Genomic DNA, 10838 nt, shown 5'->3' on the forward strand with positions numbered 1-10838 from the left:
GGCACTCCGCCCATTGCTGAGCAGGTCCTTCTGCCATAAACGACATGGCATAGCGGACGGCCTTTTCCTCGCTCGCCTCTCCGTCGACCACGAAGGCCTCAGGGGCAAGGCGGGCGTAGGTGCGGACCGCGTAGAGGAACGCGCGGCCGCGTTTCCGATCACCGTTGAAGGTGAACGGGGGGTTTGGTCGCAAGACCAATTTTGAGGCGAGGTTGATGTCGCCAAAAAGGGCTTCGGGAGTCGCCCTAACCGGAGTCGGAGTCGGAATCGACGTCTCCGGCAATGGTGTTTGGGGTCCGCCAGCATTATTAGCAGCAGCAGCAGCAGCGGAAGCCTGGTTGGTGAGTAAAGCAAGGGCCTCAGTTAGGCTATCAATTTTCGTCTCGAGTGAGTCCAGCCGGGCGTCTGCCATGGGAGTGACTCCGGACGGCATGATGGTGATAAGCCGCAGTCTGGGACAGACCAGGAAACGACTATTTTTGTCGATTTTGTTGCTCAGCGCATGTCTCAGAGTTGACATGAGTCGGAGTTACCTGCACAAGAACCAGTCAAAATCCAGTCAAAATCTATCAAATCGCTCTCAGTGATACCAAAGTCTTGACTAGGAAAAGTTCGCAAAGCCCGTTTCTCACTAGAATCTATCCAATTCTATGCAAAATACCCAAAGGGAGTGTATATCAAAAGGCATATTCGGTTTGGCGCACAGTGGAGACTCGAGATCGACTTCTCCTAGGTAAGGGACACCCCTATCTCTGTTGGTATCGACGACTGACATCATTGGAATGTGGTTTCGGATCATGCTGGAGGATCGAGAGTGCCAAGGGTCGGTTAAACGGCGAAAACCTACTCAATTGATTAGAGCCTGGACCTGCGATCAACGGCGACTCTAAAACACTGAAACACTGTCGAGGCACTGATCATCTGAACATTGGAAATGCGCCAGGAGAGTTGGGACAACCACCACTGAGGCCATACGCACAAGATACGAGTTATGGGTGTCAATCGAAAGCTGGGAAGCAGAGCTATCAACTTTTCCTACTCAAGATCGAGGGATACTTCACAAGCAAAACTAGATGCATGGAAGATTTACACAGGTCATTGACACCAATACACGCGATACCAGTCATCTGGACCTGGATTTTCAACTCTGGGCCGTATGGCGAAACGATACCTATACAATTATGCACATGGACTACTTTTCTTACTCATGATTTTCCCTGATTCTATCAATTTCTGTTTAGTATTTATATCTCTGTTTTGTATTTGGCAGGTTCACGGATTGCCCTGCTTTACTAGGTGCATCTGGGGATCTAGCTCGTCAATCTATCTTGCTAGCTCTTTCGAAATAGTATCATCGCGTCAGAAGGATTATTGGTTGAGGGTTTTGGCTGCTGAATACAAGAGTTCCGGTTGCTGTTCATTGGGTTGCGGTTGCTGGTCGAGAGTTTAAGGCAGTTAGTTCCTGACTCGAGACAACTCAGAGGGTTTAAGGCAGTTAGTCCTGATCCAACGAGTATAAACTCTCCGGGCATCGTATTGGCGCTTCTCTATTGCGGAGTTTCGTCGATAGTACACTTTGGGGCACACAAAATCAATGTTTTTCGCAAGAAACTCATATCTACCCTACAACCTTACACATCTGTGCCAAGGCTCTATTCACAGGGGCCTGTACTCGCACAAGAAGTTGACGATTTTTGGGTTTTGTGACTTTTCCTACTCAACATTATACAACATTCTCTCTACGAAAAGTGGAGTTTGGTTGTCTTTGTTGGTTTGGTTAGTTAGAGAGCTCATTTGCTGTCTGCACTCCGCACTCATCAACGGGTGTGGGGACTACACTGGCAGGAGTGGAGGAGGAGGGGACAAGTGGCAGGAGGAGGGGACAAGTGGCAGGGGCGGTGACAAGAGCAGAACGGACTCGTACTCCGAGCCTGAGTCAGCGCCGAACCGTAGAGAGTTTCTTCTGCTGTAAGGGCAACCCCGGAGGCCTGAGATCAAGGTCCTAACAGGGGAGGATCCAAAGTATGAACATTGGTAAGCAAATACAAATAAAGCATTGACGGATCGGTGATTGTGCGGGTGAGATGGAGGGCCGGAGCGAAGACCGGAGTCAGAACCGGAGTCGGATGTGTTCCCGAGGGGCCGAAAGGGGGCTTCCCCTGACAGTACCATGATAGTGTTCAAGTTGCAGAATAAGCAGGGCTTATTTATAGAAACCAAAAGTATCCATGGTAATGCAAGGCAAAGACCAGCAATGACAGTGAAAGGCAAAAACCCTATTATGGTTTTTAGGTATTGAGGCATTGCCTAGGAGAAAAGCCTTGTATAGTCTCCTAGACAATATCTCAATTCCTTGTATACCCTTTTCTCCTCAATGCCTCAAAACCATAGTAGGGTTTTTCCTTGTATAACCTTTTCTTCTCAAAAACTATAGCAGGGTTTGTCCTTGTATACCCTTTTCTCCTCAATACCTAAAAACCATAGCAGGGTTTTTGCCTGCATACCCATCCAAGGCTTTTCTCCTAGGCAATATCTCAATACCTAAAAACTATAGCAGGGTTTTTCCTTGCATAACCTTTTCTTCTCAAAAACTATAGCAGGGTTTGTCCTTGTATACCCTTTTCTCCTCAATATCTGAAAACTATAGCAGGGTTTTTGCCTGCATACCCATCCAAGGCTTTTCTCCTAGGCAATATCTCAATACCTAAAAACTATAGCAGGGTTTTTCCTTGCATAACCTTTTCTTCTCAAAAACTATAGCAGGGTTTGTCCTTGTATACCCTTTTCTCCTCAATACCTAAAAACCATAGCAGGGTTTTTGCCTGCATACCCATCCAAGGCTTTTCTCCTAGGCAATATCTCAATACCTCAAAACTATAGCAGGGTTTTTCCTTGCATAACTTTTTCTTCTCAAAAACTATAGCAGGGTTTGTCCTTGTATACCCTTTTCTCCTCAATACCTAAAAACCATAGCAGGGTTTTTGCCTGCATACCCATCCAAGGCTTTTCTCCTAGGCAATATCTCAATACCTAAAAACTATAGCAGGGTTTTTCCTTCAAGGTGTATGACCTTTTCTTCTCAATACCTAAAAACTATAGCAGGGTTTTTCCTTGCATAACCTTTTCTTCTCAAAAACTATAGCAGGGTTTGTCCTTGTATACCCTTTTCTCCTCAATATCTGAAAACTATAGCAGGGTTTTTGCCTGCATACCCATCCAAGGCTTTTCTCCTAGGCAATATCTCAATACCTAAAAACTATAGCAGGGTTTTTCCTTGTATAACCTTTTCTTCTCAAAAACTATAGCAGGGTTTGTCCTTGTATACCCTTTTCTCCTCAATACCTAAAAACCATAGCAGGGTTTTTGCCTGCATACCCATCCAAGGCTTTTCTCCTAGGCAATATCTCAATACCTAAAAACTATAGCAGGGTTTTTCCTTCAAGTTGTATAACCTTTTCTTCTCAATACCTAAAAACTATAGCAGGGTTTTTCCTTGTATATGTAAGGGCAACCCTGGAGACTCCGATGAAAGCCTAGCAGGGGAGGATCCAAAGCGTGAATAAAAGCTACGGAAATACACGGAGGGACCGACCTAGCAGCGGAGGATCCAAAGAGAAGAAACTCTAAGGGTCCGCCTGCTAGGGTGCCAACTATATACTGGTCGTCCGTCACCTGTAGTTGTGCACATTTGACAACTGCACTGAGTGCACTGAGTCAACCTGGTGTCAAATCCACTAGCTCCACTGAGGCCTGAGTGCAGTTAGTCCATTTGTCTTCTGTTCCCCTATAAGACTGATCAAACTTTGATATAACATCAGTATTAATATAATAAAATGAATGTTAAGTTCCTTTTCTTCAGGCCGAAGACCCGTTATATAATTTGGAAGACTATATATATAGAAAATAATTAATAATCCCAATTTGGGCAGAAATGATGTAGCTGGTTACAATCATCAAAACTTTTGATGGCAATCAAAAATGTTTCCACATTGATAACATTATCTAGATGCCATCAATTCCATCATCAATTACCATAATAGTAGTGTTAAATAAATAAAATAAGCCTTTGAAGGAATGTGACATATGTGACAAAAAGCCCTGCTCAGTGTATTTGACAACCGTTATGCTAGCTGTAGCTAGTTGCATTTGTAAAAATATAACACCTATGGCTCCCGAGCCATCCGTAACTGCCGACGTAGAGCGCCAAGGTGATCGTTGGGAGGGTCTTGACGGATCGGTGATTGTGCGGGCGAAGGAGGCCGTGGACGATGGTCGGGGTGGGTCGGAGCGTCCGAGGGGGCACCGGTCGGATGCGCCTTGGATGTGTTTGGAGGGCCCGAAGGAGGCTGAAGCGGGGGTTCCCCTGACATCACCCCCCCTTTGAATGCGGCGTCCCGACGCATAGTTCGAAAGGGCAAGGAGTCGAAGGTCGCTGAGGCGATGTGCCGTGGTTTACCCGGGTACCTCCGATAGAAGTCCGCAATCTTGTCTGGTGCAAAGACACGGTCGAACCGTACCCACGAGTCGTGTGAAGCGTCGTAGCCTTTCCACCTGACGAAATAGTTAAGACGCTTATACCTTATCCTGGCATCCAAGATTTCCTCGACTTCCCATTCGGGGACTCCGTTCTCTAGCTCGGGGGGCGGTTCGTCGTAGCCGGGTCGTCCATTGAAGGGGTCGTCCTGAGCAGGCTCGAGCTTAACAACGGGGAAGACGGGGTGGAGCTTGGAGTAACACGGGGGGAGGTCAAGCTTGTAGGCACCTTTGCTAACCTCTGCGAGCACCTTGAACAGTCCGAGGCGCTTGTGGGAGAACTTCTCGGAGGGCCGAGTCGTTCTCATGTCAGAAGCGTCCAACCAAACCTTATCACCAACTTGAATATTCGGAGCGTCCGAACGTTTCCGATCGTAGTACCGTTTATACTCGTCTTTGGCTTTAACGAGCGCGGCCTTTGCCTCGGAGACGCCGTTAGCTCCTTGATCGCGAAACTCGTTCACCGACTCCAACTCTGAGCAGGCGCCTGGCTCGAAACCCATTCGGGGGAGCCGACCAGTGTCCGTCATAAAGGGTACCTGTTGAGTGGAGGAGTGAACGTGGTTGTTATAGGCGAACTCAGCGGCAGGGATAAGCTCGTCCCAGTCATCTTGTTGGTAGTTGGTGAAGATCCGGATGTACTGCTCGAGCTCTTGGTTAACGCGTTCGGTTTGTCCGTCGGTTTGTGGGTGGTAAGCCGTAGAGGTAGCCGGTTTGACGCCAATTAAGCGCCAGAGTTCGCGCGTGAAGTCAGCGATGAACTGCGAACCACGGTCCGAAATGTACTTCTCGGGGGTTCCGTGGTGCCTCCAGACATTCCGATAGTACAACCGGGCGGCTCCAACCGCGTCTACTGTTGTATGGCACTCAGTGAAGTGAGCGCGTTTGCCAATGGCGTCGACGACTACCATGACCGCGTCATACCCATGAGCCTCGGGGAGCTCAACGATGAAGTCCACTGTGACGGTGTGCCAGCGTTCGGGGGGGGACTTCGGTCGGGTGTAGCTCTCCGTGCGGGAGCCTTCGGAGGGCCTTCGTGCGGCAGCACAAGTCGCAGGTCGCGACGTAGCGTCCGATATGGCGAGACATCTGTGGCCACCAGTAGTTGCGCAAAACCAGCTCTAGGGTTTTGAACCGACCGGCGTGTGCGGCGACTCGCGTGTCGTGGCAGAGCTCAATGATGCGCCTCCTTAGGTCCTTGTCTTTGGGGACTACGACCTTGCCGCGGAAGTACAAGAGATCGCCCGAGACGGCCCACTCGTCCGAATGTGATGAGCGGGGGCCCCGAACTTGACCTCGGACCTTCAAGAGTTGCCGGGCCGCAAGGAGACTGGGTTAGATCCCATATGTTGTGCATTGCACTTTTGGGTTATAACCAAGATGTTGTGCATTGCACCAGGTGTTCCAGCTGCCTTGATGTTGCGGACAAGTCGGACCCAGGCCCAGAGACAGTGATGGCCTCAAGCGCGCGAACGTGGAAAAGCTCAGGGCGCAAGAGGGTGACGTCCGAGTTGTCTTCGGAGATGTCATGGTCAGGCCGGGCGGGAGAGAGCGTCGGGGCGGCCCATCTGGCGACCTGGGACGTGGTGCAGCGTGAAGTCAAACCTAGAAAGGTACAATGACCATCGGGCTTGCCGACGATTAAGGTGCTGTGCCTTTCGGAAATACTCCAAATTCTTATGGTCAGTCCAGATCTCGACCGGATGCGCGGCGCCCTCGAGGAAATGCCGATACGGCATTTCCTCGAGGGCGCGGATGATCGCGAGCATCTCCTTGTCATGAATCTCGTAGTTGCGGTGGACATCATTTAAGCTTTTGGAATAGAACGCTACAGGGTGCCACTTCCCGTCCGGGGCAGATTGTTGTGAAAGAACCGCCCCCGTCGCATAATCTGAGCTGTCTGCTTCAAGTCGGAAAGGCCGAGAGTCGTCCGGGATCGCTAAGACAGGTTCTGAGACGACCGCGTTTTTGCCGCGTTTTCCCCATGCATGCCCGGCGTTCCTCCCCGCCCACCGGGCGCCGCCATAACCCCACTAGGCAACGCGCCAGCGCCTCCCGCCTGCATCCGTTTCCTTCCGAGACCTACCCGTCGTGTTCCACACCAATGCCACCCGCCCTCTCCCACCCAGGCGCTTGGTCCCGCCACCCGGTTGCGCTCCTGATAGCGCCCCCGGTCCAGCGGGCGGCGCAAAACTGGCCATTGATGCCAGTGTGATCCCCGGCCTATCCTCCATCCGCCCGGTCCATCCGCCCGGTCCCGTCGTCCAGTTGCGCCGTCCGGTTGCGCTGCCCGGTTGCGCTGCCACGTTGCACCGCCGTGTTGCGCTCCTGATAGCGCCCCCGGTCCAGCCGGCCGCGCTAAGCTGGGGAATCCTACCACCCTCTCCGTCTGATGTGGCGCGTTTAGGTTGTTAACACCACGCCGGCCCACATCCTCGTGCACCGTCATAGGATGTGCACTCCCGGCACCCGGGCGGGTCCCCGGGCGGACCCCCGTCCGCCACCGGCCGCACTTCACCTGCCGCTTCGCTGTTCCATTGCCCGTCCCACCTGCCCCTGACCTGCCTTCGCCCCCTCCCCGCTTTGTGCGCTGCCTGCAGATTCGGCCCAGAGTCTGCCGGTTGTAGCCTACTAGCGTGCAGCGCGAGCTGGGCCGTAATTACACTTGCTGCTGCTCCCCCGCATCATCAGAACGTGCCCGCCACATACCGCTTGCCGTCACAAGCCGCCTGGTCCTCGAGCCTTGTTGTGCTCGCTGCGGGGACCGTGGTTTCGTGGCTTCTGAGCAGCACAGGTTGTCTTTGGCCTGCGAGCCAGTGCGAGGCAGTGGCGCTGGCCGATATTGCGGCTCCCGCGTCGTTAGCGTTGGGTGTCCGGTGTGGGCTCCGGGGAGCTCGAGAAAGGTGGTGGTGGGTGAAGAAAGACACGGATACTCTGCCACGTAGCGTGACATCGGCCTTCGGCATTTGGCCCGAGGTCCGATCAAAACTCTCGGAGCGAGAATTTCTTGCATTATAGGTGGTATCCTAGCTTGTGGACACAGTAATATATTCAATTATCACTTGGAAAACAACCCACAAGCATATTATATACAAAGTTTGCTGCCAAGCCTTTGAGACGGACGATGGTGCACGACACAAATGTCACGCACAGCCAGTTATAAATCTGGGATTTGATATTTTCCATGTTTTGAGCTTGTTTTTGTAGCGATTAATGAATTGAAGAAGGCTATAGATTGGGATTAATCGCCCCTTTCTGGCAATATATATATTAGACTGAGGAACTGGCAGTAATATTCCATAGGAACATTGAGAGTTGCACAGTGTAAAGGCGGTTTAGCACTGGTAATGCATTCACAACTGGACATTTTGAAGGTCTATTACAATGGCAAAACTAGGTGAGCACTTCCGAGTTTTTACACAGGGTCTGGGGCATCTATCAATCTTCCAAGAATGTGGTTATCTCTGGAGATACTGCATTACAGGGTATGAAATTCAAAATACATGAAATCCCAGATTTTCAGTCATAGTGTTACGTAGGGCTTGCTGAGCCTCGCTCGATGAGACTGGTGTGTTGCCTGTATGCCAAGGTTACAGCAGAGAAAAACTACTGGGATATGTGCCTGTAATTGCTACGCGCGTGGGTCAAGTCCTGAAGCGGGAGCCCGTGGGGCGGCGCCGCATGGAGCTGTCACGTGGCCGCGTCCATGGGACAGGCGGGCACACGCGGCACGCGCGCGTGCTCCCTGCACAAAGGAGAAGTGGTAGTGTGCCTTGTCTCTTTCAAGGCCGCGTGTAGCAAGGCCCGGGACCGTGGGCATCAGGCTGGGGACCGCAGTCCGGGCGGAGCCGGATGGCGCTTTCATACGGTCCGATCAGCCACGGGACGGGACGGGCGCGTTGCAACGGCTTGTGGCGCCGCCGCACGCGCGCGTGCTCTTAACACAAGGGAAAGGAAGTGCCGCGTTTTGTGCGTTTCCAGGCCGGGCGCGACCGAGGGCGAGGCGGGGTGGCGGTGCTGCCACTGGCGCCCGTGCGCGTGTGCGTGAGCGTGAGTGTGCGTCGGGCTGGCGCATGCGTCGCGTAGGGCCTTGAGTATCAGCCCCGCCTCCAACGGCCACGCAATGTGGTCCAGGCCAGAGCTGAAATGGGGGACCGCAAGCTGCGGGGAGGGTGGCGGTGCTGGCGCGGCGGCAGTGGCGCCGTGCGCGTGAGCAAGTGTCCTGGAGGCGTGCGGAGGTTGCTGGTGGCTTCCCAGAATCCGCAGGGGCCCATCATGCAGCAGACAGATGCAAGGTCAGGAATGGCGGGCGGGAACGGCAGCTACCGCGCGTCACCGGGAGCGCCCGGCGGGCCCGGGAGGGGGTGGCCACAGGTGGCCTGCGATGTCCCACACACACCGGCGCGTGACCTGCTAGTAAGGAGGGGTGATGTAAACCCTGTCCACTCCTCAGAAGCCTTGCACCACAGGCAAGCAGCGGGGGGCGGGCAAGGGCGGCCGAGCAGCGGCCGGGCGGAGTCTCCGTTGATCGGAATCCCGGATGACATGGACGCGGTGACAAATGATGGAGATCGTGGCAGCTGTAATTCCGGGACCATCAGGCATCAATATTGATGTCACCGGCGCCGGGCTCATCAATATTGATGGCCTGAGCCTCCCTGGGCCCTGCTGGGTTATATCCCATAAAGTGTGCATTGCACTTTTGGGTTATAACCCATATGGTGTGCATTGCAGTAGGGGTATCAGCTGTCGGACAACTGCGCAAGCAGCTCTCCCAGCATCTCGTCGCCAAGTTGCTGGATTACCTTGTCAAGGATGTCCACATGGCGAACATCGGCGGGGAGCGGACAATCCCGAGCCAAGTGATTGGGGTCGCCACATCTGAAGCAGGCTCGACGAGGGGCGCCCCGAGCCCTAGTACGATCCAACTCTATAGGGGACGGGAGCCGGAGGTACCGAGACGGGGGCGCGGGCCGCGGGTGGCGCAGATGCAGCCACTGGGCGGATGGGGAACGGAGTTGCCAAACGGGCAATAGGGAATGCGCCACGCGGAGCCCCCGAAGGCGTCCGCGGGGTGGTCCCTTTGTTGAGCTTCGCCCGCACCAAGGCTTCGTACTGGCGGAAAGCCTGAGTGCGCCAGCCCAGATAGTCACGGAGGTCTGGGGGGACGTTCGAGGACGTGATGCCATTGTTAATCAGGGGTCAAGTCCATGGCGGTACTTGGTCACCTTAACCAACGTGTCTTCGAATCCGGCGAGGTCCATTAGATCCTCGAAGTCGTCGGTGTATCCGTAGACGTCCCGCGTTCCCATATGATAACCCGCGCTTTCCAACTTGGCGAGCGCGAGGTCTTGCTCATTCTCCTCAACGAACCGAAGGCGAAACTCGGAGAGGAATAGGTTCCACCGAGGGAAGGGGAAAGGGGTTTTGCTTCCATGACGCTCTGCCCACTGCTGGGCAGGTCCCTCCGCCATATAGGACATGGCGTAGCGGATGGCCTTTTCTTCGCTCGGCTCTCCGTTGACCACGAAGGCCTCCGGGGCAAGCCGGGCGTAAGTCTTGACCGCGTATAGGAAGGCGTGGCCGCGTTTGCAATCTCCGTTAAACGCAAACGGGGGGGTTTGGCCGTGAGACCAGTTTTGAGGCGACAGTAATGTCACCAAATAACGCATCCGCGTCGGGGGCATTTGGAGATGCCGAAGGTGGTTCGGGAGCTGCTGAAGGTGGTGCGGCAGCGGAAGCCTGGGAAGCAAGGTGGGTGAGGATATTGGTGAGGTTGTCTAGTTTCGCCTCAAGTGCGTCCATGCGCGCGTCAGCGTCCGGAGCAGCTCCGGTAGACATAGCGGGCGTAAAGACGACAAGAGCAGAGGAGGAGGGGTTAAGTGGCAGGGGCGGTGACGAGGGGGGTACGGACTTGTACTCCGAGCCTGAATCAGCGCCAAACCTGGCAATCTTGACCGGTTAATCCCGTAGAGAGTTTCTTCTGCTGTAAGGGCAACCCTGGAGACTCCGACGAAAGCCTAGCAGTGGAGGATCCAAAGCGTGAATAAAGGCTACGGAAATACACAGAGGGACCGACCTAGCAGGGGAGGATCCAAAGAGAAGAAACTCTAAGGGTCCGCCTGCTAGGGCGCTAACTATATACTGGTCGTCCGTAACTGCCGACGTAGAGCGCCAAGGTGATCGTTGGGAGGGTCTTGACGGATTGGTGATTGTGTGGGCAAAGGAGGCCGTGGACGATGGTTGGGGTGGGTCGGAGCGTCCGAGGGGGCACCGGTTGGATGCGCCTCAATACCTAAAAACTA

This window comes from Mycena indigotica (genome assembly GCF_014461135.1).
Source record: "Mycena indigotica strain 171206Taipei chromosome Unknown Mind.scaff0002, whole genome shotgun sequence".
NCBI lineage: Eukaryota > Fungi > Basidiomycota > Agaricomycetes > Agaricales > Mycenaceae > Mycena > Mycena indigotica.